The sequence below is a fragment of the Lolium rigidum genome, chromosome 7 (assembly GCF_022539505.1).
Source record: "Lolium rigidum isolate FL_2022 chromosome 7, APGP_CSIRO_Lrig_0.1, whole genome shotgun sequence".
NCBI lineage: Eukaryota > Viridiplantae > Streptophyta > Magnoliopsida > Poales > Poaceae > Lolium > Lolium rigidum.
This window is the reverse complement of record NC_061514.1, coordinates 257,955,548-257,968,503: the sequence shown is the minus strand read 5'-3', so window position 1 is coordinate 257,968,503 and position 12,956 is coordinate 257,955,548. Positions and strand designations below refer to the sequence as shown.

Genomic DNA, 12,956 nt, shown 5'->3' with positions numbered 1-12,956 from the left:
CAAATAGCTTAAAAATTATTGTGGTATTGAATATGTACTTATGCACTTTATCTCTTATTAAGTTGCTTGTTGAGCGATAACCATGTTTACGGGGACGCCATCAACTATTCTTTGTTGGATATCATGTGAGTTGCTATGCATGTCCGTCTTGTCTGAAGCAAGAGAGATCTACCACCTTCATGGTTGGAGCATGCATGTTGTTAGAGAAGAACTTCGGGCCGCTAACTAAAGCCATGATTCATGGTGGAAGTTTCAGTTTGGACATATATCCTCAATCTCATATGAGAATAAAAATTGTTGCCACATGCTTATGCATTAAAGAGGAGTCCATTATCTGTTGTCCATGTTGTCCCGGTATGGATGTCTAAGTTGAGAATAATCAAAAGCGAGAAATCCAAAATGCGAGCTTTCTCCTTAGACCTTTGTACAGGCGGCATGGAGGTACCCCATTGTGACACTTGGTCAAAACATGTGCATTGCAAAGATCCGGTAGTCCAAGTTAATTAGGACAAGGTGCGGGCACTATTAGCATACTATGCATGAGACTTGCAACTTGTAAGATATAACTTTCATAACTCATATGCTTTATTACTACCGTTGACAAAATTGTTTCATGTTTTCAAAATAAAAGCTCTAGCACAAATATAGCAATCGATGCTTTCCTCTTTGAAGGACCATTCTCTTTACTTTTATGTTGAGTCAGTTCACCTATTTCTCTCCACCTCAAGAAGCAAACACTTGTGTGAACCGTGCATTGATTCCTACATACTTGCATATTGTACTTGTTATATTACTCTATGTTGACAATTATCCATGAGATATACATGTTACAAGTTGAAAGCAACCGCTGAAACTTAATCTTCCTTTGTGTTGCTTCAATACCTTTACTTTGATTTATTGCTTTATGAGTTAACTCTTATGCAAGACTTATTAATACTTGTCTTGAAGTACTATTCATGAAAAGTCTTTGCTTTATGATTCACTTGTTTTCTCATGTCATTACCATTGTTATGATCGCTGCATCCACTACATATGTTTACAAATAGTATGATCAAGGTTATGATGGCATATCACTTCAGAAATTATCTTTGTTATCGTTTTACCTGCTCGGGACGAGCAGAACTAAGCTTGGGGATGCTTGATACGTCTCCGACGTATCGATAATTTCTTATGTTCTATGCCATATTATTGATGATACCTACATGTTTTATGCACACTTTATGTCATATTCGTGCATTTTCTGGAACTAACCTATTAACAAGATGCTCGAAGTGCCGATTCTTGTTTTCTGCTGTTTTTGGTTTCAGAAATCCTAGTAAGGAAATATTCTCGGAATTGGACGAAATCAAAGCCCAGGGGCCTATTTTCTCACGAAGCTTCCAGAAGTCCGAAGGAGAGACGAAGAGGGGCCACGGAGGGGCCACACTATAGGGCGGCGCGGCCCCCCTTGGCCGCGCGGCCCTGTGGTGTGGGGCCCCGTGCCGCCTCTTGACCTGCCCTTCCGCCTATAAAAGTCTCCGTGACGAAACCCCCGAGTACCGAAAAACCACGATACGGAAAACCTTCCGAGCCGCCGCCATCGCGAAGCCAAGATGCGGGGGACGAGAGTCTCGTTCCGGCACCCTGCCGGAGCGGGGAAGTGCCCCGGAAGGCTTCTCCATCGACACCGCTGCCATCTCCACCGCCATCTTCATCACCGCTGCTGCTCCCATGAGGAGGGAGTAGTTCTCCATCGAGGCTCGGGGCTGTACCGGTAGCTATGTGGTTCATCTCTCTCCTATGTGCTTCAATACAATAATCTCATGAGCTGCCTTACATGATTGAGATTCATATGATGATGCTTGTAATCTAGATGTCATTATGCTAGTCAAGTGAGTTTTACTTATGTGATCTCCGGAGACTCCTCGTCCCACGTGTGTAAAGGTGACGAGTGTGTGCACCGTGTGGGTCTCTTAGGCCATATTTCACAGAATACTTATTCACCTGTTGAATGGCGTAGTGAAGTGCTTATTTATATCTCTTTATGATTGCAATATGTTTTGTATCACAATTTATCTATGTGCTACTCTAGTGATTTGTTATTAAAGTAGTTTTATTCCTCCTGCACGTGTGCAAAGGTGACAGTGTGTGCACCGTGTTAGTACTTGGTTTATGCTATGATCATGATCTCTTGTAGATTGAGAAGTTAACTATTGCTATGATAATATTGATATGATCTATTCCTCCTACATATGCATGAAGGTGACAGTGTGCATGCTATGCTAGTACTTGGTTTAGTCTTTTGATCTATCTTACACTAAAGGTTACTAAAATATGAGCATTATTGTGGAGCTTGTTAACTCCGGCATTGAGGGTTCGTGTAATCCTACGCAATGTGTTCATCATCCAACAAAAGTGTAGAGTATGCATTTATCTATTCACGTTATGTGATCAATGTTGAGAGTGTCCACTAGTGAAAGTCTAATCCCTAGGCCTTGTTCCTAAATACGCTATCGCTGCTTGTTTCTTGTTTTTTTGCGTTACTACTCGCTGCGTTACTACTGCTTGTTTACTTGTCCTGGGCAAAGCACTTTTCCGGTGCCGTTGCTACTACTTATTCATACCACCTGTATTTCACTATCTCTTCGCCGAACTAGTGCACCTATTAGGTGTGTTGGGGACACAAGAGACTTCTTGCTTTGTGGTTGCGGGGTTGCATGAGAGGGATATCTTTGACCTCTTCCTCCCCGAGTTCGATAAACCTTGGGTAATCCACTTAAGGGAAACTTGCTGCTGTTCTACAAACCTCTGCTCTTGGAGGCCCAACACTGTCTACAAGAATAGAAGCTCCCGTAGACATCAAGCACTTTTCACGGCGCCGTTGCCGGGAGGAAAGGTAAAAAGGCACTCATACTCCGGTTCCGGGTAACAGTACTTTTCTGGCGCCATTGTGTTTGTGCTCGAAGCTATTTCCTTTAGATCCTGCAATTGCATCTTTTTGTTTCTTGTTTACACTAGTTTGGCATAATGTACAAGAGTGAGCTTCTTATTCTATTTCCTGATTTAAAACATGGATTGTTTGATGCGAAAATTAAAAAACCTATGGAATCATATTTGCATGCTGGTAGTAATATTAGTATGAACGCTTTGAAAACCATTGTTGATAATAATATAGAAAGTTCTAAGCTTGGGGAAGCTGGTTTTCATGATCTTTTTAGTCCCCCAAGCATTGAGGAGAAAATTTTATTTGATGATACTTTGCCTCCTATTTCTGATGATTATAATGATAGTGGTCTTTTGGTGCCACTTACTGCGGAGAGCAAATTTTGTTGTGATTATACTATGCCTCCTACACTTGATGAGAATAATAATGATAGCTACTTCGTTGAATTTGCTCCCGCTATTACTAATAAAATTGACTATGCCTATGTGGAGAGTAATAATTTTATGCATGAGACTCATGATAAGAATGCTTTATGTGATAGTTATATTGTTGAGTTTACTCATGATGCTACTGAAAGTTATTATGAGAGAGGAAAATATGGTTGTAGAAATTTTCATGTTACTAAAACACCTCTCTATGTGCTGAAATTTTTGATGCTACACTTGTTTTATCTTCCTATGCTTGTTACTTTGCTCTTCATGAACTTGTTTATTTACAAGATTCCTATGCATAGGAAGCATGTTAGACTTAAATGTGTTTTGAATTTGCCTCTTGATGCTCTCTTTTGCTTCAACTACTATTTCTTGCGAGTGCATCATTAAAGCTGCTGAGCCCATCTTAATGGCTATAAAGAAAGAACTTCTTGGGAGATAACCCATGTGTTATTTTGCTACAGTACTTTGTTTTATATTTGTGTCTTGGAAGTTGTTTACTACTGTAGCAACCTCTCCTTATCTTAGTTTTGTGTTTTGTTGTGCCAAGTAAAGTCTTTGATAGTAAAGTAAGTACTAGATTTGGATTACTGCGCGAGAAACAGATTTCTTTGCTTGTCACGAATCTGGGTCTATCTCCCTGTAGGTAGCTCAGAAAATTACGCCAATTTACGAGCATGATCCTCAGATATGTACGCAACTTTCATTCAATTTGAGCATTTTCGTTTGAGCAAGTCTGGTGGCCTAATAAAATCCATCTTTACGGACTGTTCTGTTTTGACAGATTCTGTCTTTTATTTCGCATTGCCTCTTTTGCTATGTTGGATGAATTTCTTTGATCCATTAATGTCCAGGTAGCTTTATGCAATGTCCAGAAGTGTTAAGAATAATTGTGTCACCTCTGAACATGTTAATTTTTATTGTGCACTAATCCTCTAATGAGTTGTTTCGAGTTTGGTGTGGAGGAAGTTTTCAAGGGTCAAGAGAGGAGGATGATATACTATGATCAAGGAGAGTGAAAGCTCTAAGCTTGGGAATGCCCCGGTGGTTCACCCCTGCATATTCTAAGAAGACTCAAGCGTCTAAGCTTGGGGATGCCCAAGGCATCCCCTTCTTCATCGATAAATTATCAGGTTCCTTCTCTTGAAACTATATTTTTATTCGGTCACATCTTATGTGCTTTACTTGGAGCGTCTGTGTGCTTTTGTTTTTGTTTTTGTTTGAATAAATTGGATTACATCATGCTTGTGTGGGAGAGAGACACGCTCCGCTGGTTCATATGAACACATGTGTTCTTAGCTTTTAATTTTCATGGCGAAGTTTCTGCTTCGTTAAATTGTTATATGGTTGGAATTGGAAAATGCTACATGTAGTAAATTGCTATATTGTCTTGGATAATTTGATACTTGGCAATTGTTGTGCTCATGTTTAAGCTCTTGCATCATATACTTTGCACCCATTAATGAAGAAATACTTAGAGCTTGCTAATTTGGTTTGCATATTTGGTTTCTCTAGAGTCTAGATAACATCTAGTATTGAGTTTTGAACAACAAGGAAGACGGTATGGAGTCTTATAATGTTTACCATATGTCTTTTATGTGAGTTTCGCTGTACCGTTCATCCTTGTGTTTGTTTCAAATAACCTTGCTAGCCTAAACCTTGTATCGAGAGGGAATACTTCTCATGCATCCAAAATCCTTGAGCCAACCACTATGCCATTTGTGTCCACCATACCTACCTACTACATGGTATTTATCCGCCATTCCAAAGTAAATTGCTTGAGTGCTACCTTTAAAATTCCATCATTCACCTTTGCAATATATAGCTCATGGGACAAATAGCTTAAAAATTATTGTGGTATTGAATATGTACTTATGCACTTTATCTCTTATTAAGTTGCTTGTTGAGCGATAACCATGTTTCGGGGACGCCATCAACTATTCTTTGTTGGATATCATGTGAGTTGCTATGCATGTCCGTCTTGTCTGAAGCAAGAGAGATCTACCACCTTCATGGTTGGAGCATGCATGTTGTTAGAGAAGAACTTCGGGCCGCTAACTAAAGCCATGATTCATGGTGGAAGTTTCAGTTTGGACATATATCCTCAATCTCATATGAGAATAAAAATTGTTGCCACATGCTTATGCATTAAAGAGGAGTCCATTATCTGTTGTCCATGTTGTCCCGGTATGGATGTCTAAGTTGAGAATAATCAAAAGCGAGAAATCCAAAATGCGAGCTTTCTCCTTAGACCTTTGTACAGGCGGCATGGAGGTACCCCATTGTGACACTTGGTCAAAACATGTGCATTGCAAAGATCCGGTAGTCCAAGTTAATTAGGACAAGGTGCGGGCACTATTAGCATACTATGCATGAGACTTGCAACTTGTAAGATATAACTTTCATAACTCATATGCTTTATTACTACCGTTGACAAAATTGTTTCATGTTTTCAAAATAAAAGCTCTAGCACAAATATAGCAATCGATGCTTTCCTCTTTGAAGGACCATTCTCTTTACTTTTATGTTGAGTCAGTTCACCTATTTCTCTCCACCTCAAGAAGCAAACACTTGTGTGAACCGTGCATTGATTCCTACATACTTGCATATTGTACTTGTTATATTACTCTATGTTGACAATTATCCATGAGATATACATGTTACAAGTTGAAAGCAACCGCTGAAACTTAATCTTCCTTTGTGTTGCTTCAATACCTTTACTTTGATTTATTGCTTTATGAGTTAACTCTTATGCAAGACTTATTAATACTTGTCTTGAAGTACTATTCATGAAAAGTCTTTGCTTTATGATTCACTTGTTTTCTCATGTCATTACCATTGTTATGATCGCTGCATCCACTACATATGTTTACAAATAGTATGATCAAGGTTATGATGGCATATCACTTCAGAAATTATCTTTGTTATCGTTTTACCCGCTCGGGACGAGCAGAACTAAGCTTGGGGATGCTTGATACGTCTCCGACGTATCGATAATTTCTTATGTTCTATGCCATATTATTGATGATACCTACATGTTTTATGCACACTTTATGTCATATTCGTGCATTTTACGGAACTAACCTATTAACAAGATGCCGAAGTGCCGATTCGTTGTTTTACGTTGTTTTTGGTTTCAGAAATCCTAGTAAGGAAATATTCTCGGAATTGGACGAAATCAAAGCCCAGGGGCCTATTTTCTCACGAAGCTTCCAGAAGTCCGAAGGAGAGACGAAGAGGGGCCACGGAGGGGCCACACTATAGGGCGGCGCGGCCCCCCCTTGGCCGCGCGGCCCTGTGGTGTGGGGCCCCCGTGCCGCCTCTTGACCTGCCCTTCCGCCTATAAAAAGTCTCCGTGACGAAACCCCCAGTACCGAAAAACCACGATACGGAAAACCTTCCAGAGCCGCCGCCATCGCGAAGCCAAGATCTGGGGGACAGGAGTCTCTGTTCCGGCACCCTGCCGGAGCGGGGAAGTGCCCCGGAAGGCTTCTCCATCGACACCGCTGCCATCTCCACCGCCATCTTCATCACCGCTGCTGCTCCCATGAGGAGGGAGTAGTTCTCCATCGAGGCTCGGGGCTGTACCGGTAGCTATGTGGTTCATCTCTCTCCTATGTGCTTCAATACAATAATCTCATGAGCTGCCTTACATGATTGAGATTCATATGATGATGCTTGTAATCTAGATGTCATTATGCTAGTCAAGTGAGTTTTACTTATGTGATCTCCGGAGACTCCTCGTCCCACGTGTGTAAAGGTGACGAGTGTGTGCACCGTGTGGGTCTCTTAGGCCATATTTCACGAATACTTATTCACTGTTGAATGGCGTAGTGAAGTGCTTATTTATATCTCTTTATGATTGCAATATGTTTTGTATCACAATTTATCTATGTGCTACTCTAGTGATTTGTTATTAAAGTAGTTTTATTCCTCCTGCACGTGTGCAAAGGTGACAGTGTGTGCACCGTGTTAGTACTTGGTTTATGCTATGATCATGATCTCTTGTAGATTGAGAAGTTAACTATTGCTATGATAATATTGATATGATCTATTCCTCCTACATATGCATGAAGGTGACAAGTGTGCATGCTATGCTAGTACTTGGTTTAGTCTTTTGATCTATCTTACACTAAAGGTTACTAAAATATGAGCATTATTGTGGAGCTTGTTAACTCCGGCATTGAGGGTTCGTGTAATCCTACGCAATGTGTTCATCATCCAACAAAAGTGTAGAGTATGCATTTATCTATTCTGTTATGTGATCAATGTTGAGAGTGTCCACTAGTGAAAGTCTAATCCCTAGGCCTTGTTCCTAAATATCTGCTATCGCTGCTTGTTTCTTGTTTCTATCGCGTTACTACTGCTGCGTTACTACGCTTGTTTACTCGTCCTGGGCAAAGCACTTTTCCAGGTGCCGTTGCTACTACTTATTCATACCACCTGTATTTCACTATCTCTTCGCCGAACTAGTGCACCTATTAGGTGTGTTGGGGACACAAGAGACTTCTTGCTTTGTGGTTGCAGGGTTGCATGAGAGGGATATCTTTGACCTCTTCCTCCCTGAGTTCGATAAACCTTGGGTAATCCACTTAAGGGAAACTTGCTGCTGTTCTACAAACCTCTGCTCTTGGAGGCCCAACACTGTCTACAAGAATAGAAGCTCCCGTAGACATCAAGTATCAAGAACATACCTATTCCAGCTAGAGATACCAACATAAAAGTTCCTAAGTAGTATAATAGTGGAGTGTTTCTTAATGCACCTATGATGAGCATCGCTAATTCTATACCAAGCATCTTTAAAACTTTCTCCACCTTGTTGTTTAAACGAACGAACTTCAACTTCCGGATTACTCATTTTTAGTAGTAGTAAATAAAGCAAACTAGATAAAGTAAATGCAAGTAACTAATTTTTTTTTTGTTTTTTATGTAGAGAATAAGACAGTAAATAAAGTAAAGCTAGCAACTAATTTTTTTGTGTTTTGATATAATTCAGCAAACAAAGTAGTAAATAAAGTAAAGCAAGACAAAAACAAAGTAAAGAGATTGGAAGTGGAGACTCCCCTTGCAGCGTGTCTTGATCTCCCCGGCAACGGCGCCAGAAAAAATGCTTGATGCGTGTAGTTGACACATCCGTTGGGAACCCCAAGAGGAAGGTGTGATGCGCACGAGTAGCAAGTTTTCCTCGTAAAGAAACCAAGGTTTATCGAACCGGGAGGAGCCAAGAAGCACGTTGAAGGTTGATGGCGGAGGAGTGTAGTGCGGCGCAACACCGGGGATTCCGAGCACCAACGTGGAACCTGCACAACACAATCACAGAACTTTGCCCCAACGTAACAGCGAGGTTGTCAATCTCACCGGCTTGCTGTAACAAAGGATTAGATGTATAGTGTGGATGATGATGGTTGTTTGCAAAGAACAGTAAAGAACAATTGCAGCAGTTTGTATTTCATATGTAAAGAATAGGACCGGGGTCCACAGATCACTAGTGGTGTCTCTCCCATAAGATAGCAGATGTTGGGTGAACAAATTACAGTTGGGCAATTGACAAATAAAGAAGGCATAACAATGCACATACATATATCATGATGAGTACTATGAGATTTTATCCTTAGACAAAGCATCGATGTTTTATCCCTAGTGGCAACAACACATCCACAACCTTAGAACTTTTTGTCACTGTCTCAGATTTAATGGAGGCATGAACCCACTATCGAGCATAAATACCCCCTCTTGGAGTCACAAGTATCAACTTGGCCAGAGCCTCTACTAGCAACGGAGAGCATGCAAGAACATAAATAACATATATGATAGATTGTTAATCAACTTGACATAGTATTCAATATTCATCGGATCCCAACAAACACAACATGTAGGATTACAAATAGATGATCTTGATCATGATAGGCAGCTCACAAGATCTAACATGATAGCACAATGAGGAGAAGACGACCATCTAGCTACTGCTATGGACCCATAGTCCAGGGGTGGACTACTCACACATCGATCCGGAGGCGATCATGGCGATGAAGAGACCTCCGGGAGATGATTCCCCTCTCCGACAGGGTGCCGGAGGCGATCTCCTGAATCCCCCGAGATGGGATTGGCGGCGGCGGCGTATCTGGAAGGTTTTCCGTATCGTGGCTCTCGGTGCTTGGGGTTTCGCGACGAAGGCTTTAAGTACGCGGAAGGGCAGGTCAGGGGGCCACACGAGGGCCCCACACACCAGGGCCGCGCGGCCAGCACCTGGGCCGCGCCGCCCTGTTGTGGCGGCGCCTCGTGGCCCCACTTCGTCTCCCCTCCGGTCTTCTGGAAGCTTCGTGCAAAAATAGGACCCTGGGCGTTGATTTCGTCCAATTCCGAGAATATTTCCTTACTAGGATTTCTGAAACCAAAAACAGCAGAAAACAACGAATCGGCTCTTTGGCATCTCGTCAATAGGTTAGTGCCGGAAAATGCATAATAATGACATATAATGTGTATAAAACATGTGAGTATCATCATAAAAGTAGCATGGAACATAAGAAATTATAGATACGTTTGGAACGTATCAGTTGGCCAGAAGAACCGCGACTAAAGGTCCTCCGCCCCGACGGTCGCCTGGCGCCCACGTGGACGGGCCTTTAGTCGGGGTTCGTAAGCAACCGCGACTAAAAGGGGGGGGGGGGGGGCTTTAGTCCCGCTTATTTAATACCGGTTGTGCAACCGGTATTAATGGCCATTGCAAACCGCGACTAATGGCCCTTTGTCCAGCAGTGAACATTTGTTCCATGATTTTGTTAGATTATTAGGCAATTTCCATGTGAGATTAATTACCGAAAACAACATGACAGATGCACAAGCATACTTAACCACACACATCAGACTTAGCACATGCATCAGATCTGAACATGAAACAAGTAGCAGTGTAAGGTAACAGAGGAAAAACACGTACATCGCGACCAGGAAGGTCGCACCAGCAGCAGCACCATGGGAATCGTTGATGTCGCCCATGGTGTAGTCGAAGTCGTCGAGGAAGCAGTCGAACCGGCGAAGAAGAGCACGAACAGCAGCGAGCGGTCGCGCCGAGACGCTCCCCAAAAAACCTCATCGCGATCTCAACGGACGGGGTTTCGGAGGCCTGCTCTTCCGGACGGCTGTGCACGTAGTCGCGGGGATGGGAAAAACTAGAGAGTAGCGCAGCAAAAGGAACTTCTTCGTCGGAGAGGCAGACTAGAGAGTTTTGGGCGTGTTTTTTCCAGATCTGTTCTGTCTCCTGGTATAGCTTTGGAGGAGAGCCGACCCGACCGCGCTGCCACGCATAGGAAGGCAGGGACACGCGGCGAGCATGCACAGGCAGGTCGACACGTACTCAACTCAGTTTGTGCACCAAGCAAAAATTTAAGTTTCCTTGTGTGTCTCTCGAACTCGAACTCGAGTCACGAAACGCGACGTGCGTGCGTGACGAGGCGAGGCAAGGCGAGGCAAGGCGAGGCAGGCGCAGGAGGAGGAGTGCGCGAGGGCTCCTTCTATTCTCACTCACTTGGAAGGACTAGAACAACAACCCTTATATACCACTCCAACTCCCTCCCAACTAGCAATATGAGACTAAACTTTGTCCCCCAAGGCTGTTCCCAAGCTACCAACGTGATGCAAGGAAGCGCGGATACGTCAGATTACCGCCGTATCGGTATCAGATACTGCACAGATACGGGATACTGCCCAGATACGACCCGATACGTATCCAGTACGTATCTACCGATTTTCCAATTAAAAATAATTAAACAAAAAGGGAACCGGATACCTCAATTGAGACATTCTGGATACGGAAACCTAGTAGGCCCGCTCGATATATCCCCTCCCTCTCGCTGAGCGTGACTCAGTCGCCGCCCATCCCTAACACAGGTGGCAGTGCTGGCCACCGCTGCCGGTCTCTTGCCGCTCGACTCCTCCAATCTCTCCCGCCGGTGTCGCTGAAGCTCGGAGGAGCCAACTGCAGGTGAGTCTTCTTTTTCCTGTCCCCTTCACGTCCATGGACAGCTCCCAAGCTACATCTCCTTTGATTAGTTACTTCTCCTTCTCAGATCTGAGCGTTGCCTTGCCTCCCATCTCCTTCAGTTGCTCCTTGTCTCACACGTGACGGGGTTGTTTCTCTATAATGGTTAGTTTTAGATTTCGTAATTTCTCTCCCTGTTTCTCCCGTTTGGTGGCTTGCTGTGTAATATTGTGTGTTCCTCACACTATTTTAGGATGTGCCGCCTGAAAATAATCAAGCCAACAGGCCTTTGTGGAACTATGTGGACATTTTAGAGTCAAGTGTAGGAGCTGGAGGAAATGTGTGATTCAGATGCAAGTTTTGTACACATGAATACAATAGAACCTATGCGCGAGTTAAATCACATTTGCTAAAGATGTCATGTAGAGGGATCAGAACGTGTCCAAGTGTGACAAATTCTACTCTTAGACAACTCAAAAATGAAGTTGCAGCCGCCGAAGAACATTAGGAGACAGTGGATTTTCAGGTTTCTATCATTGTATCAAGTTACTAGAATTTCTTGAGTTATTGTTTTTATTTGTGAACTGGTATGTATCTTATGAAAAATCATTACATTCAGTATTTTTTAATATTTAATATACATATACAAACGTATCCCCGTATCTTTGTTTTTGAAAAATCGATGTATCGCGGTATCCCCATATCACGTATCGGATACGTATCCAAGTATCCATGCTTCATAGATGTGATTGGCCTTGAGATTTCAGAAATTGTAGACTACATGAGATGCCTTACTGGACTGCAGCTCATCTACAATCAACAATCCCCCACCAGATCTTAGAGTCACATCAGATGGCACGTTAGTTCCATTCACTGTTTAATATACCTGCACTTCAGTGGATACTGTTAACTTGAACTTCCACCTAGGCAAGGAGCTACGCTTATCTACAACTGAACAATGGACTATGCCTTGAATTGTCAACCTTGTGTAGCAAGTTTCACTCAATGCCGGCACGGTACTAGGCTACCATAGCCTTCCCCTCGGGTGGAGCTTATAAGTCATACTCCTCGGCCCTTCATGAGCTTACTAGAGATTCACCCAAATCTCCCGCACTGTGACCAGCAGTGTCGCTCATATAGGTGTGTTCTTCAAAGATCGCCCTGTAGGACAGCGTCTTCGCTCATCAAGAGTCGTACTGAACACATTAAGACATTGTCAACCTGCCTTACAATAACTATGAGAGCATTTGCATCTGCTGCGGAGTGGGAGTATGTAAATTATTCTCTCAACTCAGTTGCTCCGGTTTGTTTTCCCAGGTCCTACTTCACGGAATTTCCGATCACATAGGTTAGGTTACCCCCTCGGCAACTCAGGTGGGTCTCAAACCCATCTCCCTCGATGCAAGGTTTATCATATTTCTTGATAGTCCTTTTGTGAAAGGATCTGCAAGATTCTTAGGACTTTGGACATAATCCAATGCTATCACTCCGGAGTTTTTCAGTTTTCTGACAGACTTCAGTCTCCTCTTGATATGTTTGGAACTTTTCATATTATCCTTAGAACTTTTCACTTTGATAATCACATTTTGATTATCACAGTTCATGAGGATAGCCGGTATTGGTTTTT

The 12,956-nt window shown here is 42.7% G+C and overlaps 1 long non-coding RNA gene across 1 annotated transcript; it reads left to right on the top strand.

Annotated features, from left to right (window-relative positions):
• Nucleotides 1-11,235: 11,235 nt before the first annotated feature.
• LOC124670526 lies at nucleotides 11,236-11,898 on the top strand. Its single transcript, XR_006992547.1, has 3 exons — nucleotides 11,236-11,332; nucleotides 11,418-11,494; nucleotides 11,583-11,898. It is a non-coding gene; the product is annotated as an uncharacterized LOC124670526 (long non-coding RNA).
• Nucleotides 11,899-12,956: the final 1,058 nt, after the last annotated feature.